We start from the raw sequence: 19,623 nt of genomic DNA, 5'->3' as shown, positions 1-19,623 counted from the left end.
AACACACTTTTCCCCCTTTTCAGCTCTATGATTCCTTAGACAGAGTGCAAAACTACCAGAATTCATTACGGTTCTTGACGAATGTGCCATTAAAATGCTTACAGTTGGAGCGTGGTGGCAGGGAGGATGTGACAGAGCTCCCAGCATCTCCGTAGCGATAAGAGGATTTCTGAAATTCTAATGGGGCCATTACTGCCGCGACCACTCCACCCGCTGTCTCATGCTAACATCGGCGGATCAGCGATTCAGCGTTTAATTACAGCCGTGACACCACTGTCACGAGTCTCGCAACAGGGATGCTGGGAATATATAGGTAAAGACAAGCCTTAAATTGGATTTTTGTGAATCTTGAGGGCATTCAGTGACAAGAACTTGGGGATAAGCAATAACACTGTTTGGAAAACAAGGGATTTAAATTCGAGAGACCTGTTATTGAGAGTGAGGCGACCACAGAGAGAAGAGAACGCAAAGGAACTATTCAGTTTGTCACTTTGTGTTATTCTAATGATGTCTGTAGGTAGGGGTTCATGATAAAGCGCTTCCCTGACTTCGGAAAAACAAACACAAACAATGTGTATCTATTTGTCCTAGGCTATTATGGGAATGCATTGCAGCACAGCGGTTGAACATGCGCCGCTTGAACAAACTCAGAGATACGCTGGCCTGTAAGCTCGGAGGAAATTATTGGTAGGAAAACATTGGACTCTCGTTGAACAGAACTTATAGTCCTGCCAATGGTCTTGTCATTAAATGCCTTTGTTAAGACTGCGTTTTAAATCAGGGACGCTATAAGGCAAGAAGATACGATGTGCCTTGGCTTAGCTGTATAGCACTTTCTATTATACATGTAAAATGACTGAATGTAAATCTTAAAAGTAATGGAGTAGTCAAAGTCAACTTTCAAGGTCATTTGCTCACTAGTTGCTGAGCTATAACATGGTCAAGACAGGCTTAAAACCCAAAAGCAAACAAAAAGGATAAAATAAAAATAAAATAATTCCTCCGATATTTTAGATCAACGAATATGACAAGACTAAAAACAGGAGATACCTTGGGAAAGCTGCCCATTAGTTATTCAGTTGCTGTTACTCGGATGGTGTTTAATCCCCCCATAATTATGTCATGATATTCAAAGATGTAAAAAGTAAGGAAAAATGTTAGGGGTGGCAGCAAAGAATCAGTTTAAAAATAAAATGTATGTCAACACACTACTGCTTATGAATGACCATCAATAAAGAAATAATTGCCCACAAGTGGTATGGCACCTGGCTCCCACCTAGCATGGGTCAACTGAACCAAACTCAATAAAACCTGGGGAAAGCTACAGTATCTTTTTACATCTCCATTTATCATATCATTTGCTCATTGGTACAGAAAGCATCTTTGAGCGGTCTAAATCCAATCCTAAATAGTGACTATCAATAGTCACATTATAAGCATGCTGTAAAACACCATTAACAGATCTGTGCTAAAACGTTTACTAGACACATAAGAAATAGGTAACAAAAGTATGAAAACCAATTATTTGATATTCATTTTAAATATTCTACATGAATAATATTACACACAACAATACCAAATTTGGCAGAAAGGAAGCATTTTATTGTGTTGTGATACCATGAGTATCCTCTCACCTCACTGAGGCCAGTCTCATATTTCTCTTCACTGGGCAAAAAATCTGATTCTTTCACATGCTATATTGGATAACAGTGCCTATTTTTAGTTTTTGTCTGGAGTACAGGTAGTTTAGAAACAACACTGAGAGGTATTGGCAAGTTACCTTTCTCTGCTCAAAGCTGATAGAATTTACAATAAGAGACAATGTAGGAAATAGAAATCGTTTTTTTGTGCCGATTTGCTGTTCAGTTAAATACTTTTTTTGTTCATGCATAGTAATACAAACATTAAATGGGTTAATGAAAAATGAAAATCCATATGGAAATAATATAATACTGTACTTATGTTGCATTCACATCCACTTATGTGCAGATTTCATGTAATGCAAGTGCAACTCTATATTTATATGTCTATAGTATAGCTTTTTTAGTTAATGAGACCCCGATTTAAAACATTGAGTAATATAATTTTTTTTGTCAGATTTAATAACCTTAATTTATATTACCATTACAATTACATATCATTATTAGTATCTACATATTAGAAAAAGCACAAAAAACATTGAAATTGCGCACACTAGTCAGAAGGGCTGTACAAAAATATTGATGCATGTAGCTATCACAATAAATATATTTTTTTCGATAGTGTATCGATAGTGATACCTCTACTATTGCCAATTTTTTTAATAAATAATGTCATATACATACTCCCAAAAGTAAGTGGAAGCGAGCATGGCGAAAAATATAAGCACGTTTCGAGCTTTCAGAGCTGATGTGTCGGTGTAATTTGGTTTTTTAAATAAGTCATGGAGTAATGAGCTACAGTTTGTAAAATAAATGCTTTTTGTTAGCTTCGCAAGTCAGGACCCACCAAGTCCCTTGACTACTGCAGTGCATTAGACAAAAAGTTTATTCCAAAAAGTAACAATGACATTTATTGTGCTTTCACGGATGTGACACCAGGGCATTCAAAGCACGGATGACCCAAGGGTTTTATACTGCCCATGGTCATTTTTTTAACTGTAATGCACCAACAGCCAAGTAACTTAAGTGACCCACCTTATTCCCCTGTGCTACCCACTTGAGGGGCGCAATCCAACATCTAAATATCCATGCATTGCACAGCATGGCCACTCTGTAGAGGCAAGGGATGTTTTTACACTTATCCTTACAGATACGTTTTTGACACCAGTCCCAGTGTACACCAGGTTCTGGAATGCACCTATCTATGATGACACTGATAGGGGGGAACCTAAAGTCATTTGTATTAATTGCAGAGGTTGACTGTGATCTTAAACTCGTGCGAATCGCATCTCTGTGATTTGATGGGCATTTATGTCATTTTTCAAGGTTTTATCCACCGTTTGCGAATAATGGAGGCTGTTTTGAAGTGTTTTCGTATTAATTTGGGTGCTGGGTGATATCCATAAATTACCGGGAGTCTCCCATTTGTTTATTTATCATGGAAACTCTAATAACATTTGAGACCCATTATTGCGGTGATCTTTTGTCCGGTTCGGGATCACTGGTCTCAAATGCTGACAGGTATCATTAAACATCATACAACTATAGGCTATACAAACTATACAAACTATACACAAAGCCTTGTCATCACATCCGGGAAATAAGTCAGTAAATTTGAGTAATATCATCCCTTGCGAATGTGTAACATGAAATACTGATCTGGGGAGGTCATTCATAAATCACAGGAGGTCGCCATATAATACTGATGCTGTGCGAAAACTGTGAATTGTGCTAATGTGTAACCTAACATTACGTCTCAAACCAAATTCACAGAAGCCTCCAACTACACAAACTGCTATCGACTCAAAGCAGTGGGCGCTTATTTATAAAGTCTTCAGTGCAGCACGCCCATTAAAACCGAGCGTAAAAAATAGCCTATTACTTCTTGATTTTGATGTTTTTGAATGTAAAAACCATGCATCCATCATAACTAGACCTCATACGACAGTATCAAACAATAAACAAGGCCAGTTCATGAGACTATATTACTATTGTGTATCGTATCGAAATATATAACAATATATTGTATCGTGGCCCATCTATCATGCCAATACAGCCCTACTAGTCAGAAGCGGAAGTAGGTACTCAGAGGCCAGCATGAAACCATTTTTTGATTGATTACTTGCTTTTAAATACAGACTTTGGCATCTCATAACAAACGTACACTTAATTTTCCAATGTTGGAAGTCTATTCAGCTGGCTCCTGTAGGTGCCTTAAATTTTATGAGAGCAAAATTAGTGTATGAAAATCTCAAAGCATTTACATATGAATGCAATTAATTATAACATTAAAGAGCCAGGCCAAAGTAAAATGATGACGAGTGATTAATAAACCATTCACTTCTATGCATTTGGAAAATGCTATTATTACCTAAAGCATCTTAATTCGCCCCAAAATGAATGCTCAGTTACTGACATTTCTCCAAATATCCTCCTTGGTGTTTAGCAGAACAAAGAAATGTATAAAGGTTTGGAACAATCTGAGGGGGAGTAAATGATGACAGAATTTTCATTTTTGGGTGAACCATCACTTTATAGGGCATTCAAGCTCCAATTTTTTTTTATCGCACGTGCATTCTCTGGGATTCAGTCCCGACTGCTGTACTCTGTAAATTACCACTACGACCGCTTGACACAAATCTAGCATTAAAAGTCGTTTGAAGTATTAATGCAGGGATTAAAGTGCAAAACCAAAGTGTTTTTTTAAGGTTAAGAAAAATTCAAACCATACGAGGATCCTTAATGTCAAACAGCAACTTTTAAAGCCAGAACACACTCAAATAGAAGGAAGCATTGACATTTCGGTGAATCACATATTCGTGTCATTAAATTCTGTATATACGTATCAAATGTCTGTTGACAAGACGGCGCTTTTCTGATAAAGTGTCGCGATAGCAGTATGCTCCATGTGCTCTCAAATCAGTCTCGCGGTACTATGATGTCATCAACTGATCGGTCTGCATGGCGCCGAAAGCATGCCAAGCAGTCGAAGTCGACATTTCATCGCTCGTCTTTTACTGTGGCAGGGTACACTTTTGACCTTTTCACAGAGTTTTGTCATGTGGAAATGCATATTTTGTTATTGTTTTGGTGGTTATTTAGTTAAACTTTTTTTAGTTAAACTGTACTGCCACATTAAAAGCTCTTTGCCTTCACTCCAAACAAACATCACCGCTAATGCTATGTTGCACGCGGCATTGATGCTAATCTAGTAACCGGTGCAGAGATGTGAATAAATGGGTCTTTTTGTGAATATAATGCAGTGTCCTCTGGCAGGCTGATTAGTTTATCCATTACGTCAAGACTTGGTTTCTTACCCAGCAGCTGTTTGGAGAAGAAACGATGGCTGGAATTTCTTTTCCACCCACAGACATTATCTCCTCCACCTGTCTTCACAGCTCAAATTAACATGCTGACCCCTTGGGACATTCTTGAAAACAGACCACGATGCTTGTTTAAACCTGTGTATTTGTGTGTATTTCAGGTTTTTTCCAGAATGATTTTTTAGGTGAAAGGAGAGATAGTGACAAAGTGCTGTTTGTGCGATTTCACATACTGTAGCCTACTGTAGGTACCACTGAATGCAATTTTGAACTCATACATTAATATATTTTATTTGTGGCTAATCTAAAGGTTTACAGAATCACCAATGAATACACCAAAGCTTGTTGTATTTAAATCTCTTGTATTTATTGGGTGTAGAAATACACTCTACTCAAGGTCAAAATAAAGGTCATTTATTTTCAAATAATTGACTAGACAAAATTCAACACTGCTAGTTATACAAAATATTGCAAAAAAATCAGTTATAATTGCTTGACAATAACGTAACAAACAATAGCTGAGTTAATGATAAGTGAGTTAGATAACACTAACAAAAAATACAATTTTCTTAACATTACCATGGTAAGACCAGGTTTTTGAACACTTGTTATCTTATAGATTTGACCACCATTTATGAACTATGTACATGTGTTTATGATTCAGTTTGATATATATCAGTATTTATAGAAGATCACAGATTGTTCATTAAAATGAGAAAAGAGATATGAAAAATGTGTTGGTGAGTTTGTTGAATATAATGAATATTTGAATTTCTGCACTGTTGGTCACATTTCATACATTTTCTTTATTCATTTTTTTCTTCCCTCAACTGCATCTCCATCATTAATAGTCTCTGCAGGATGTTTAAGTTAGACTGTTTGTTCCCTTGCGTTTCCCCACCGACTTTGTGATTAAATGAGTATTTGACTGAGAAAATAACAATCTCGGGAAACAATTCAAGTCTGCTGTGATAAATGAATGTTTCAGGGAACTTTCCGACAGGCCTAATCACAGATTTAAGTGCAACAAAATCATTTTGATCAATCAAGAATGTGCTTAAAGCATTTACATAAAATTACTTGTTTTTGCATGGAAAAGACAAAGAATTTTGATGGCCTGGATGCAATAAACAATATTGACAACCGCAGCAGCTCACGGCAGATATCGAAAAATTTCCTAATATATAATTATCCAATGAAAGTTATATCAATGTCTGAATAGCTTAAAAACAGAATAGGGACTAAAGCAAGCTTGTTTATGGTAGTTTCCAACCCTTTTGGAGCTTTTCCCATTAGTATTTTCATATGTTGGCTATAAATTGCACAGAGATGGTGGAAAGGTTGATATCTGTATAGAGAGGAGGATCAAATGAAAGCCTGCTGAGAGTCGGGATACAAATCATGGTGGAATACCAGAGTAAAGATCAAGGGGAAAGACCACTGAATTTGGATTTGTGTAATCTTTAGAATACAAAACAAACTGTATGTATGCATTTCTGTGTGTGTGTGCATTAGAGATAGATATGTGGGGCAAGTTCACTTCAAAGTTTCTTAGCTCTTGTGCCAGATATTTACACTAGGCGCCGTGTATTGTTGCACTTTTCAGTGCAATAGTGCTTCTTTTCTTTGTAAATTAGGCTCAATATACTATTATTATTTGTATGAATCAATTATTATGGCAACGTGATTTTATTTAAAAGAAGATAGTATGGTATACACAGTTTCTATGCAGATTGAGTCGGGTGCCATTTTGACATTTTAAGAATCAGGGGCCGGATTCACGAAACTGTTATTAAGACAAAATATAAGATTGTTCTAGATAAATTACAGGAAGTTCTGAAATATTTTTTATCAAGATCATAATGACTATGCTTTCTAAATCAATCTTGAGAAAAATATTTAAGAAACTGTCTAAGAAGATTTTTTTTCGGGAATAAAAAACAGACTCAAATTAGAATTTATGAAAAAATATGGCCATTTAAGATATACTGTATTTGGTCATTTAATATTTTTCTTCTTAAGAATATTTTGTGAATCCCGACCTGGTGCCTGTTTTATAGTGATGGAGTGAAGGACACAAGACCACAGTAGCCTGCTGTTTGCTCCACAACCTCACACTCCTCTTATTGTCATTTTGACTCCATCTAGCAACAAGAAGGATTTACCAGCCAGTTGTATTTAAATGACAAACTCTTCTAGGTTGAGCGATGGAAAACAGATTGAGTAGCCTTTGTGTACTTCCTCCTAAATACACGTGCCTGTGTACTTCAGCATGCATACACATCTGTCGGTTTCAATAAGTGCCAAAATATTTTATTCCCAGTGACAGATAGTCCATCATTGTTTTTAAGTATAAAAGCTTGACAGCACACACGCAGTGTCTCTCCACAGCTGTTGAATTCCCTTAAACACAACGGTCTTGTAAATATGCATACTAAGCCATTACGAGCAATCCCAAATCGTTTCTAATGCTTGACTTTTACCAGGAATGCATCTATGGGTAAGGTTTGAATGTCGGAATTGCTCCAGAAATGTCAAAATGCTTTTGTAAAACATAATGGTCAGTAGAAGTATCTCCTTGAGCTCAACATCAGCGGCTGATGATCAAATCTGACAATGGAAGCTTGAAAAAGAGCTGACGGGAAGCTGCTGTAAACCCTAAGGAGAGAATGGACAGAGGTGAAATAATCGATAAAGCAAGCAGAATACTCAGAAGACATCATTTGTGTCTTTCTCTAAACATCCACACAGTCTGTGACATCTTTGTGCCCTCTTTGACCTGAGCCGTGGCACAAAGAGTCTTAATCATCCAAACTGGCACATAATGAGACAGGAGACAGTTGGAGACAGTTGGGCTCATTGCCTTGATAATTGGCAGAGGGTGGCAATACACAGTAGCTTTGTCCATTTCAGTGATCAAAGACTTCATTCTTCAGTCTGGTGAAGAGATACACGCTGTTTCTGTACAGGAAGCCAAGCCTGACGTCTCAAGGTGTTTCCATTTTCATCCCAGCATTGGGTTTTCATCATCAGCACATCACGGGACAGCCAATTTTGACGCTAAAAATACAATTTTACAGGCTGGCTACAAGTATAGTACAATAACTTACATTAAGAAAAAAATGCACCATAAAAGATCAAAAAATTTGATTTGCTTGTTTTATGACAGGGTAGACATGCAATTCATGCCATTGGCATTGAATTGAGAAATTTTCAGAACTATAAAAGTGAATAATCTATTTCCAGGGCAGAAAATACAAAAGTATTCTGAACAACAAAAGAGGAGAAAGCTAAAGAAGACCATTACAGAATGAACAAAAGGTATTTGTAAGGCACCAGAAAGAAATTACAAATTCATGCAAAGAAATTGCCATAAACCTGACTACGTAAAGAGACATCTTTTTCTTAGAAGAAACTTTGCTTTTAGGTTTAACCAATGTTCTTTCCCAAACTGAACAAAGACGAAATAAATGATTAGGATAATCTTGCATTTAGAAGCATTACGTTTTTCATGCCCATTACTTTAAGGGCCATCATATAATATGAAATAGTTAAGCATATCTATTCTGCACATATCAGCCTTTGTTGTTAGAAATGAGCCCTTTTTGTGTCTTTTGAATTTTTTATGTTTTGTTCACATGTGTAAAACACAATAAGAACAGTTTCTACAAACTCTACAATGGGATGCAAATGAGTTGTCTGAAAGTGTAATGACATTTTTTTAATCTTAACAACAATTGGAAATAAAGAAAAACGATTCTATAAACAATCTGATAAATAAGAAAGAGTCTGCACAAATTCTCTTACATTGTGTCTACACCAGATGCGACAGGCACGCTGCATCAAGTGAGGAGAAAATTTAAAATTATAAAGGTTCTAATGCATTCTATTGTCTTTTATCTCGTCGCAACGCACTGCGTACAGTGTAGACACAGTGTTAATGAGCAAATCTGTGTCTTAAATACTTAAAGGTCCAGTTTATGAAATTTAGCAGCATCTAGCAATGAGGTTACGAATTGCAACTAATGGCTCACTCTACTCCTCCCTTTCGAGACACTATTACGGCTCTCACAGGACTAAAATGTTGTCACGTTTTCTTTATTTGCTACTGTAGAAACAACATGGTGAATTCCACGTAAGGGGACCCGCTGTGTATGTAGAAAGAAATTGCTCATACAATGGTAATAAAATCATTTTGTAAGGTTTCTATACACCTCTGAAGACACAGTTATGAACTGTATATTATATGAAAAGATCCTCCAAAAAATGACACAGCCCAGATCAGAGAGTAAAACATCCACAACACGTGACTGATAAAATTTCTGCATTAAAAGTTTCCTCATCTCAAAGATTAGCAAAGATACAGCTGAATTGCTGAGACAATCAAAATCACTTGTAAAGGTGACCCAAACGGACCTTGCACTCTCTCAAAGACGCATACTTTCTAGACAAAATGAGAAGACTTGTGCCAGCCCAAGTTTTCCATGAACCACGAGAGTGTCAGAGCCTTGCTTCTGAAAGAGAGATAGAGAATCAAAGCCATTTCTAAACAAAGCCTCCTGCTGGCAGAATTTAAAGTGATAAACTTCTGTTCCGCTCTGTTCTACAGGGAACAACAGAAAGAGCTAGAACAGATGGAGCTCCAGTGGGGTCACTCAGAGGGGAAACGCAGCGGAGAGGGGATTGGCCCAAAGGGGGCGGAGTTAACAGAATCAGCGCCAGTAACTGACACATTTTTGATTGCTTATATATGTATTTGCCCGCCACTCCGACTGTTTTTGACAAAAGTATTAATTTCTCCATAAGTCTGATGTTTGTGGAATACGCAGTTTGATACCAATCATAAAGCCCCATTGTGTTGTTTTGGATTTCATGTTTCTTTGAAAAACTCTAATATTTTTGATTAATATATATTAGTTAATTGAGTGTTAGCATTAGTCATGAAGATTTATGTATTTTGTTGTTTTATGAATATTTTTTATCCGATCATTTGAAGCAATTTGTTACCGAAAGAGTGATTGTGACGGTTATAATGTTTCAGAAATATTTATTTTGCACGCAATGGCAACATGATATGATAATAGCAAGTTACCTGCATAATAAAATAATTTAATGGCACAGTACTTTAAAATTATGTCACCATCAGACATTGAGAGCCATTCATATTCTGAATGCTTTCTTACACTTCCCCTAAACAACAGATGGCACTGTAGAGGAAAAAATCAGCTAAGTAGCTAGCTTAAAAAATATTTATCTTTATTGAAAGACACACTAGGGGGGCACGGTGGCTTAGTGGTTAGCACGTTCGCCTCACACCTCCAGGCTTGGGGGTTCGATTCCCGCTTCCGACTTGTGTGTGTGGAGTTTGCATGTTCTCCCCGTGCCTCAGGGGTTTCCTCCGGGTACTCCGGTTTCCTCCCCTGGTCCAAAGACAGACATGCATGGTAGGTTGATTGGCATCTCTGGAAAAAATTGTCCGTAGGGTGTGAGTGCGTGAGTGAATGAGTGAGTGTGTGTGCACTGCGATGGGTTGGCACTCCATCCAGGGTGTATCCTGCCTTGATGCCCGAAGACTCCTGAGATAGGCGCAGGCTCCCCGTGACCCGAGGTAGTTCGGATAAGCGGTAGAAAATGGAATGGAATGGAATGGAAAACACACTAGACAACGGTGTCTAGACTGCCCGTAGATGCTGATTTTAACATTTAAATGTTAAAACTGCTTTTAATATTAAAATAAAGCTTAATCAGAGCTTCATAGAAACGTCCGGGGTAATATGTTTATTGAAATTAAATCTTAAAGGATTGTTCAATCATTTAAGGACCAGCTCCCTTTCAATTCAGTGTGAATTTGAATGGCATTGGCCAAACCCCACAGCCAAGGTGTAATTTGCAGTAAATGGAATGTATTTGAATTTAAATTAATTTTAACTTCCTTATATTCACATTCAAATTTCAATTTTGCATCCTGTTTGCTACAGTACGACTGCTCAATTTTAATTTTAATTCAGTAAAGGGCACTTTAAATTCAATTCAGAATGGCTCACGTCCTTGCTTGCTCAAATTAATACTAGCTCACTGCAAAATAGGAATCAATCTTGTTAGCACCACAGCTGTGTAAACAAGATAATAAACCGTCTGTATTAAATGCCATTGTCTTCAAATGAAAACTATTTTGCCTACCTGTTTAACAAAGACAGGTTCCTGGTAAATAGAATAGTGCACTACACTTTATTTAATTACATTTAGTACACGTCCATGTACTTAAAGTGCTCTATTTTCACACATTAGGTTTCTATAATATAATTAAAATATAGTCAGTAAAGTACACTTAGATCTTCTTGGGATTTCTTAAAAATATTTTCTTATTTTCTTTTTAGTTAGGCTACTTGGCCTAAGAACACGTGGCAAAGAAATGAAAGTTTCTGACTGATCTGGGTACATTTACATCATAGATGTTTATTATTATCTACACTGTCTCTTTAAAATTTAAACAATAAAAAGGTACTAAAGACTAACTTTTTCGATATTAATTACAAAATTATTGTGAAATGGAACAATTATAATATATTAAGTGTATTTTAGTGTACTTTTTTACCTGTACAAAAAACATCGGATATACAGTTTAGATAAATGTCCGTTGTTTAGTTTCTGATACAGAAGAAAAAAATAATGTATTGATTCATTTCTTAAATTCAAAATGCTTTTTTAAGAGATCTTTTTTTATTCTGTCATCATTTACTTGTCCTCTTGTAATTTCTTCTGCAAAACACAAAAGAAGATATTTTGAAGAATGTTGGTAACCAAACAGCACCTGCACCGTGAATGGGTGTCGGTAAAGAACATTCTTCAAAATAAAAATTGTTTTGGTGTTCTGCTGAAAAAGAAAGTCATACATGTTAGAAATGACAAGAGGATGAGTAAATTATGACAGAATTTTCATTTTTGGGTGAACTTTCCCTTTAACTTCATTAAGGTAATGCAAAAACAGCTTCCCTTCAAGGAAATCATCCACCATTTTTATTTTACTGATAAAATCTATGTATGTTCCTAAGAGTTTTTGTTATAATCCACAAACTGAATTGCATTAAGACACCAGAGCGAGTAGAGGACCACAGAGAGCTTACTAATGAAGTTTCACACGACGGCCCTGTGTGGTGGGCGAGCCAGGAGAGATTGAGTGCAACTGGGAACCTTCTGCTCAGCACTGCTCTGTAGACCCGATTACATGCGAGGACGCCAAATATACATTTTTAGCTTAGTCAAGCATTGAAGAGGCATGAAAAGCTGAGATGATGAATGTTACTGCTCAATTCTCTCTCCCCCACATTGAAGACCACCCTAGAGGACGGAAAGCAAGCACGGGGTAATTAAGACTATACGGAAGGTGACTTGAAGGAAACACGAGCTGCGGATTTATGTCTCTGTATAAGTACTTACAACATTTCTTGGACAACCTTGACTTTTTGAGGGTAGTTTTGGCATATTAAACCCTTAGTGCTAATGAAGACGTTCTACGCTGTTGTGTGACCAAACGAGGGTCCCCTAATCTGGAGCTTCAGAGGGTTGGTGAATACACACAGTTAGTGTGGACAGGCAGAGCCGAGCGTGGCGTCTCAAGATGCTCAGTTTCAAATCCCCATATTAAAATAAAACTAACAGAGGTGAAACCCATCTTCCTTGTTCCTCCACCGGATTCCTTCGCTTTCATTAGGTTTGTTTTTCTCTCTCACATACGGTGCCGCATGCCCAGGCTTTCCGCGTCCCCATTTGGCTTTTATCTTCTTTCTCTATTTCTGTGCGTTCAGCCACATAAGAGGTGCTTGTTCGGTTCTGTGCCTCTACGATGTTGCGCCTTCCTTAGCAGTGGAGCTTAGCGTTGACAGCAGCACAAAAGCGGAGAGAGCCAGGGTGCTAAAGAAAGTGGGAGTCCCATTTTCTGCTTGTTAAGGAGCAGCTCTGTTGATCACGTTTCTTTGCATTAAGAGAGCAGATTAGGGTCTTTATTTAAATTTGCGGCCAGTGAATTATCGCGCATTATAGCACGCTTTGGAAAATACTTGAATTTGACTGGCCGAAAGGTGTGGCGTGATAATGCTCCCAGCAAATCGCAGTGTTCCTCCTCATGCCTCATTTATTTTCATGAAAAACAGCAGGCCACCTTTACTGAACACTCATAGACAGTCGAACACTGACATACATTGAGCACGTGCACGTTCATGTTAGCATTACAGAATCAAAGCTTGGCATACTGTACTTTAAAAGCTATGTGAAAGCCGTACTGTTACAGAAAATATATTTTAGCATGAATTTTACATTCTGAATATTCTGGTAACACATTGTCGAAGTCTTAAAGGTGCTGTGTATAATATTTAGGAGGATTTACTGACTGATCATTGCTAGACGACACGAAAATCTCCACATTGCTCCTTTAAGTAATTGGTGTAATTCACCGAATCAACATACACACAGTGTCACATAATATTATTATTAATAACAGTCTTTCTACAGAGAGATTGAATTTTAAACAAGTCATTTATTTAGTATTTAATTGGTTTTATAGGTTAGAAGATAAAACAATATTTGTGCTTTATACAGTATTTCTTGAAAACAACATAGGAGAACAGATAAACAAATAACAATGTTTTTATAGTAATATCACCTGTCAGATTTAATAAAAGCTGTTAATATCAGTTGCGGTTGAAACTCTTTATTCACAATCTGAAAATTGCTCCTATTTGTTGGTATTACAAAAATAATTACAAATAAGAAATATTAGCTTTACTGAACTATGACATTCAATCAAAAGCTTTATTTATTTTTGCAAACCGTTGTGACTCATGTGGCTAAATCTGAATCGGATACTAAAATATGTATTTTGGAATGTTAAATGTACTATACTAAAATAAAAAAGTTGCTTGTGCATGAGAGGTTATTCTAAAAAACATGTTGGTTATGAAACCAACAAATTGTCTTCTCTTACCATAGCAACACTAAGAAACCCCCCGGATGATTCAACACTCCTGGTTTAAAATCCCTGTGAACCGGAAGTTGTGGAGGGCACGTGAATTCAAAAGTAACTTTTAAAAAGCTATTTATAATTTATGAAAGAAATTACATTTACAATACTTATTGTCACCTACAGTAAGCATAAAATGAGGAGTTAGAGTTTTAACATAAGGACGAGAGATGGATGCCAAAAGTCTACAGTGGAGGTGAGATGACAGACTCTGGAGTGTTGTCAGGTGCGTATGTCATTTTGACCTCACCTCGCGCTGCCTCACAGATGAAAATGTTTGTGCGAGTGTGATATAGAGAGAGACTGTGATGAGTGCATTCATTCAAATCATTCCTGCAAACATTTACAACGGAAAAGAAAATCTCCAACAACACTCATGAGCCAAAATACCCAAAGCGCTCAGCCAAAATCAGAGACCAGATCAAACAGCCTTCAATGAACCATTGTCAATAATCTCTACTCAGCAAATAACCCTGGAAAGATGCTATTTTGCTACCCGCTATTTCTGAAAGACAAAGAAAGTATTGCGGCCCATGGGCTGGAAATGTCAGTTTAAATCAAAAGTATTTTTTACAAAGTGAAGTGACTCATATGGTTAATTAGATATATGTAAGATGTTATATTACAAGAAAAGATGTCCTTGTGAATAACAGGTTTTTCTGAGAAACATACCTAAAAAAACATGCATTTTCTTAAATCATAACATACAGATTTCTTGAACTCGCCATAAATATTCAATGTTGTGGCTGCAATCTGGATTTAGTCATTTTGTTCTAAAAGTGTAAGTGTACAGAAGTTTCAATTAACCAACAGTTTTTACACGTATGGGCGAATCAAACCATAAATGGTTGTCTTATATTGCAGTGTATTTTAGAGAAAAAAAATATTTTACAGAATTAAACAACTATGTTGATTGTGGAGAGGTGTCGCACAACAGCTTACGTTAATGGTTCATTTCATCTCGGTCTATATTTGTTGTCAAATGTATTGATTCTGACCTGACATGCTTTTATCTTTCTTCAAAATGTAAATTATGATATTTTAGTGGATCTCATACCTTATTACTTATCCTACAGTTACAATCAATTATAATTGGTCAATCAATTAAAGGAATTCAAGTCATATCCTAATTTAATTTTTTGGAGGATCAATTGACAGAAATGTCATGTACTATATATAACTATGTTTTCAGAGGTGTATAAAGACCATACATAATGAAGCGTTATGTTTTTATTACCTTAGAATTAGCTATTTCTATTTACATACACCAGAATTCACTATGTTGTTTCTACAGTATCCCTAAACGGACAAACTGCTCTACAGAGAATGTTTTATAAATACATTATCTCCTTTGGCAAATGAGCAAAAACACAACGAAATGTGAATGAAACAATTGACAATTGAAAGTGAGCCATTGATTGCAATCTGCAACCTCACCACTAGATTCTGCTAAATTTCTTACACTGGTAATCAAATGAAACAATCGATTCATAAAAAGACCAACAACAGCTAAAAGAACATAAATTGTTAGGATTGTCTAGGCTTTACCTTGTTAGATAAATAAAGATAGTATTGGTGTATTTTTAAGTTTAATTAGCTACAATACAGGCAACTGTAAGCTAACACTGCTCATCAACACCATCACTTGTGTGTTACTCAACAAAATGCAAATTGAACTAGCAAAACACAAGAGAGAAAGTGAGAGAGTGACAACAAAAGCTTGTTAGTTAGCTTGATAAAACAGTTTACTCATTGATGGTAACTCTCAAAATAGATAGAAACTAATACAATAATAGACATAAATAACTTAATTGTTACTTCATTAAAAGCTTTATTTTTCTGTGTTGAGCATGTCTCAGTCTGCTCTGTCACAGACAGCTATGGATCTGCCAAGCTCTTTTCTGACTAGTTGAATGGACAAGTCATGTTAACACTGTCTGTTAGGTGGTATGTTTGATATTACAGTAGATTTACCCATCCTCGAACTGCAGGAAACAACAAAATCAACTGCGATTTTGATGCTAAACATTATTTCATATTTGCTATAAATAACAACATATACATTTAACAAATGACCAAGGTGTCAAAAATTACATGTAAATGTTTTATTGGAGAATTTGTGTAAAGGGATAGGTCACCCAAAAATGAAAATTCTGTCATCATTTACTCACCTTCTTGTAAAGTCAAACCTCTGTAACTTTCATCTGCAAAACACAAAAATAATGTGTGTTAAATGTTGCAAAAACTGACACCCATTGACTTGCTTTGGTGTTGTGTACATACAATAGAACTGAATGGGTGCCGCTGCGGTTTGGTTACAAACTTGCTTCAAAATAGCATCTTATGTGTTTTACGGAAGGAAGAAATTCAGACAGGAGTGGTAGAAAATGACAGAATTTTATTTCTTCAGGTGAACTGTCCCTTTAAGCACATAAAACGACAAAATATACTAGATTACATTTTTTGTCTGAAGGAGCAAAAATAAACAAAACATGTTTATTAACAGCTGTGAAGAAAATATCACATATGGTTAACAGAACACAGGTGAAGAATCCTGCAGCATCCGCAAAATGAACAAAGTGACTTCAAAGCTGCTAAAGCAAATGCTAAAGTATCTGTATAGCTCTCAATTTCATGTGCCAACACAAAAATAATACAGAACGTATGCAGAAACAAAAATCAAAACCCACATCACACTGGCGACTTTTATTTGAACAAAATATCTTTGTATTTGTCTTTGTGCAAGTGCCTCTGCTATATATTCAAAAAGATCTGTGCTCTTATTTTAAGAGTGTGAGATCTAAGACGACTCGCCTCCAAAGAGGAAGCCTTTGATTAGAGACACATCATCACAGGTGATGCTGTGCACCAGCTGCTGTCGTCTCAGCTGACACGCTGTCAGAGAACAGCAACACTCAGCTTCTAATGAACCTCAGGCCTACCTGCTGATGATACACCTCATATGACTTTCTATGTTTTTAAAAGAGACAGGGAAATGTAAAGGCCAGTACTATATAATAGTATCTCTGACAGACTAATTCAATAGTAAAACAAAAAAAGTTTGGTATTAAGTGCTTATGAAAACATTTTAAAAGGAAAAAAAATTAAAACAAGGTAACATATCTGGGGTTAGCAAAATGAACTCGAATTAAGTTTACTGAATTAATTTGAAACTTAAACTTCTCAGGTAAACTGTATCTTCATTTATTTGTACTGGAAAACAAGACAAACAAAAATAGGTAAGAATCCCATTCAAGTGACATAAATGTTATTGATATAAGAATTATATAAGAAGTACTGAAATAAAAAAGCTGAAAATGCTGGATAATTGTTTCATTATGCTCTTTCATTATGACATTATTTCAGATTTATAGCCGCAGAAAAAAAGGGGTCAATTTCAAATTATTTTCAATTTTTCAGAATTAATATTAAAGGTAAAATGATCATTTTTGTGTACAATATTGTTACCAAATTTCAAATAAAAAATATTGTTTCTATTTGCAGAAAATGAAACCAGAAAATATGCCCTGTATTTTTTCAGACCTCAAATACTGCAAAGAAAATTATTTATATTCACTTTTAAGCAATGCAGCATTCATATTTGTATATTTTTTAATCTTTCTTAATGTGATGACCTGGATTTTTATCACAGCATTCATGTGTCTTGTCATGCTTTGAGTCTTTCACATTGCTGTTGGATGACTTTGTCACAGATGGTACCAGTTGTTCAAGGTTATCTGATTGGATTTCAGCTATCGGATTGGATCGAACCTTAAACACGGGTTGTTCAAAAGGAAAAAAAGAGGATTGTGAATTCAACTTTGAACAACTGGCCCCTGAGGTTTGATTTTGTTTAAATTTAACAGACATGGACCACGATGGCATGCTGATGAAATAACAATTTGGAATGGGCTCTTAATTTTTTTTAACATTTTCTTTTGTCTCCAACAAGCAAAGGCTAGTGGCAAATCCTTGTGCCATATATTCTGCTTATTGTTTTAGAAGAAAAATAGCAGCCATTCCTATAGTGAAATCACAGAGCGTTTAAGTTGTCATAAAAATCAACACAGGAACATATTTTATTTTGCATGTGAGGATGTTAAAAGCAGAACCACAGGCTCTGAATAAATCCCCTAACCTTAAATGATGGAAACAAAATTTTGAAGGCATCTTTGCAAAGCAACATTCAGGACATCTCCATGTGTATAGATGATATTGGGGGCAGATAGTAAGATAAGGATTCATATATAACTTTCAAAGATAGAGTTACACTTAGTCTGACTGTTAACGTTTTGACACTATTCCTAATGAGAGCGGTTACGATGTGAAATTTCAAAGAGGACTTCTCCTATCCTCTGGCGAACCTAAACTCTGAAGCATCCTGGTTCTTTCTGATCATAGGCCACCAACACACCGTCAGATCCGCCGGGAAATTGCAGCAATTCACCCGGAATGAAAAACGGATCAAAGCGGGCTGTGTCGGTGAGAGACAGCGAGACCTCGAGCACATATAAGCCTAGTCAAACTCGCTCACGTCTCATAACAGAGTGAAAATAATAGAGATGAAAAGAGTTACGACAAATCTGAAAGGATGACATCATCCTAGGTTGTGACTGGCAGCAGCTAAGCTTTCCTTCCTTCTTTTATTACCTGAAATGCAGCTTTTTGATTCAAATCAAGGACTCTCGGTTTCACAATCCAAATCTAGCTCCAAGCACCCCCGCTGGGCCGTAAAACCCCGTGCTGTATGGGGGAAACTAATTATCTTTCCTAACATACAACCGGAGGTCCCGGCGTATAGCTTTGTTCCCGCGCGCAGCTTTTACGTGTAACCCGGCGTAAAATCCCGGGTGATAGAAAATGTAAATAGTAAAATGTTTTATAATTAATAACGGAGGAATAATTGGCACTGTTATAAAATCCGTGGCCGCCAAGTGAAGCATGATGACTTGTGATTACCCCAGACATCATATATCACATTTCCTCAGCACTCCACTAATAAACTGATTAAGTTTAGTTGGCCCAGCTGTCCCGGATAGACCATAAACACGCTGCTCAATCGCAGGGAGATTATTTACTACCAGCCCAGCAGAAATACCTCAGTCCTGAGAGAGGATATTACAGACGCCTGCTGCACAGGAACAGAGATGCTGCGAGATTAACAATCATAAAATAATAATATGAAATACCACAAAGTCTCTTACTATGCTCGGTTTGCAGATTGTGCTAATGGCTCCGTGAGGGATGCCGCACCCCTGCTGTAAACAGCTAAACGGGCAGGCGGTGTAAGAGGTGCGCTCGTGCGGAAGACATCATGGTAAGGAATCAAGTCTATGCTAACGCTAGTAATGTGTAAGTCATGTGCATGAAGCAGCTCACTGTGACTGTGTTATTTGGTGACAGTGGATATATTATGTCAATATTATATATATGTATAATATTATAGAGTATAAGGCCATGTCAATGATTGAAATTGCCAAAATCAATGGTTGTAATCAAACTTGATGCTCGTTTTCTCAAAAGTTGGTTTTGAGACTTATGACTGGTTTCACCAGCAGTGTCACATTTAATAAACATAACACTGCTATCCTTCTGAAACATCGTATATTTATATTTTTGTGATTTTTATGTTTTGCCATAAACC

The 19,623-nt window shown here is 36.5% G+C and overlaps 1 long non-coding RNA gene across 1 annotated transcript; it reads right to left on the bottom strand.

Annotated features, from left to right (window-relative positions):
- Nucleotides 1–7,588: 7,588 nt before the first annotated feature.
- On the bottom strand, nucleotides 7,589–19,282 carry LOC130420073 (uncharacterized). Its single transcript, XR_008906578.1, has 3 exons — nucleotides 19,184–19,282; nucleotides 16,151–16,183; nucleotides 7,589–7,621 (listed from the first exon to the last, which is right to left on the bottom strand). It is a non-coding gene; the product is annotated as an uncharacterized LOC130420073 (long non-coding RNA).
- Between the last annotated feature and the right edge of the window lie 341 nt (nucleotides 19,283–19,623).

The sequence above is a fragment of the Triplophysa dalaica genome, chromosome 4 (assembly GCF_015846415.1).
Source record: "Triplophysa dalaica isolate WHDGS20190420 chromosome 4, ASM1584641v1, whole genome shotgun sequence".
Lineage (NCBI taxonomy): Eukaryota > Metazoa > Chordata > Actinopteri > Cypriniformes > Nemacheilidae > Triplophysa > Triplophysa dalaica.
The sequence above is the reverse complement of the archived record's forward strand: the minus strand, read 5'-3'. Positions and strand labels throughout refer to the sequence as shown.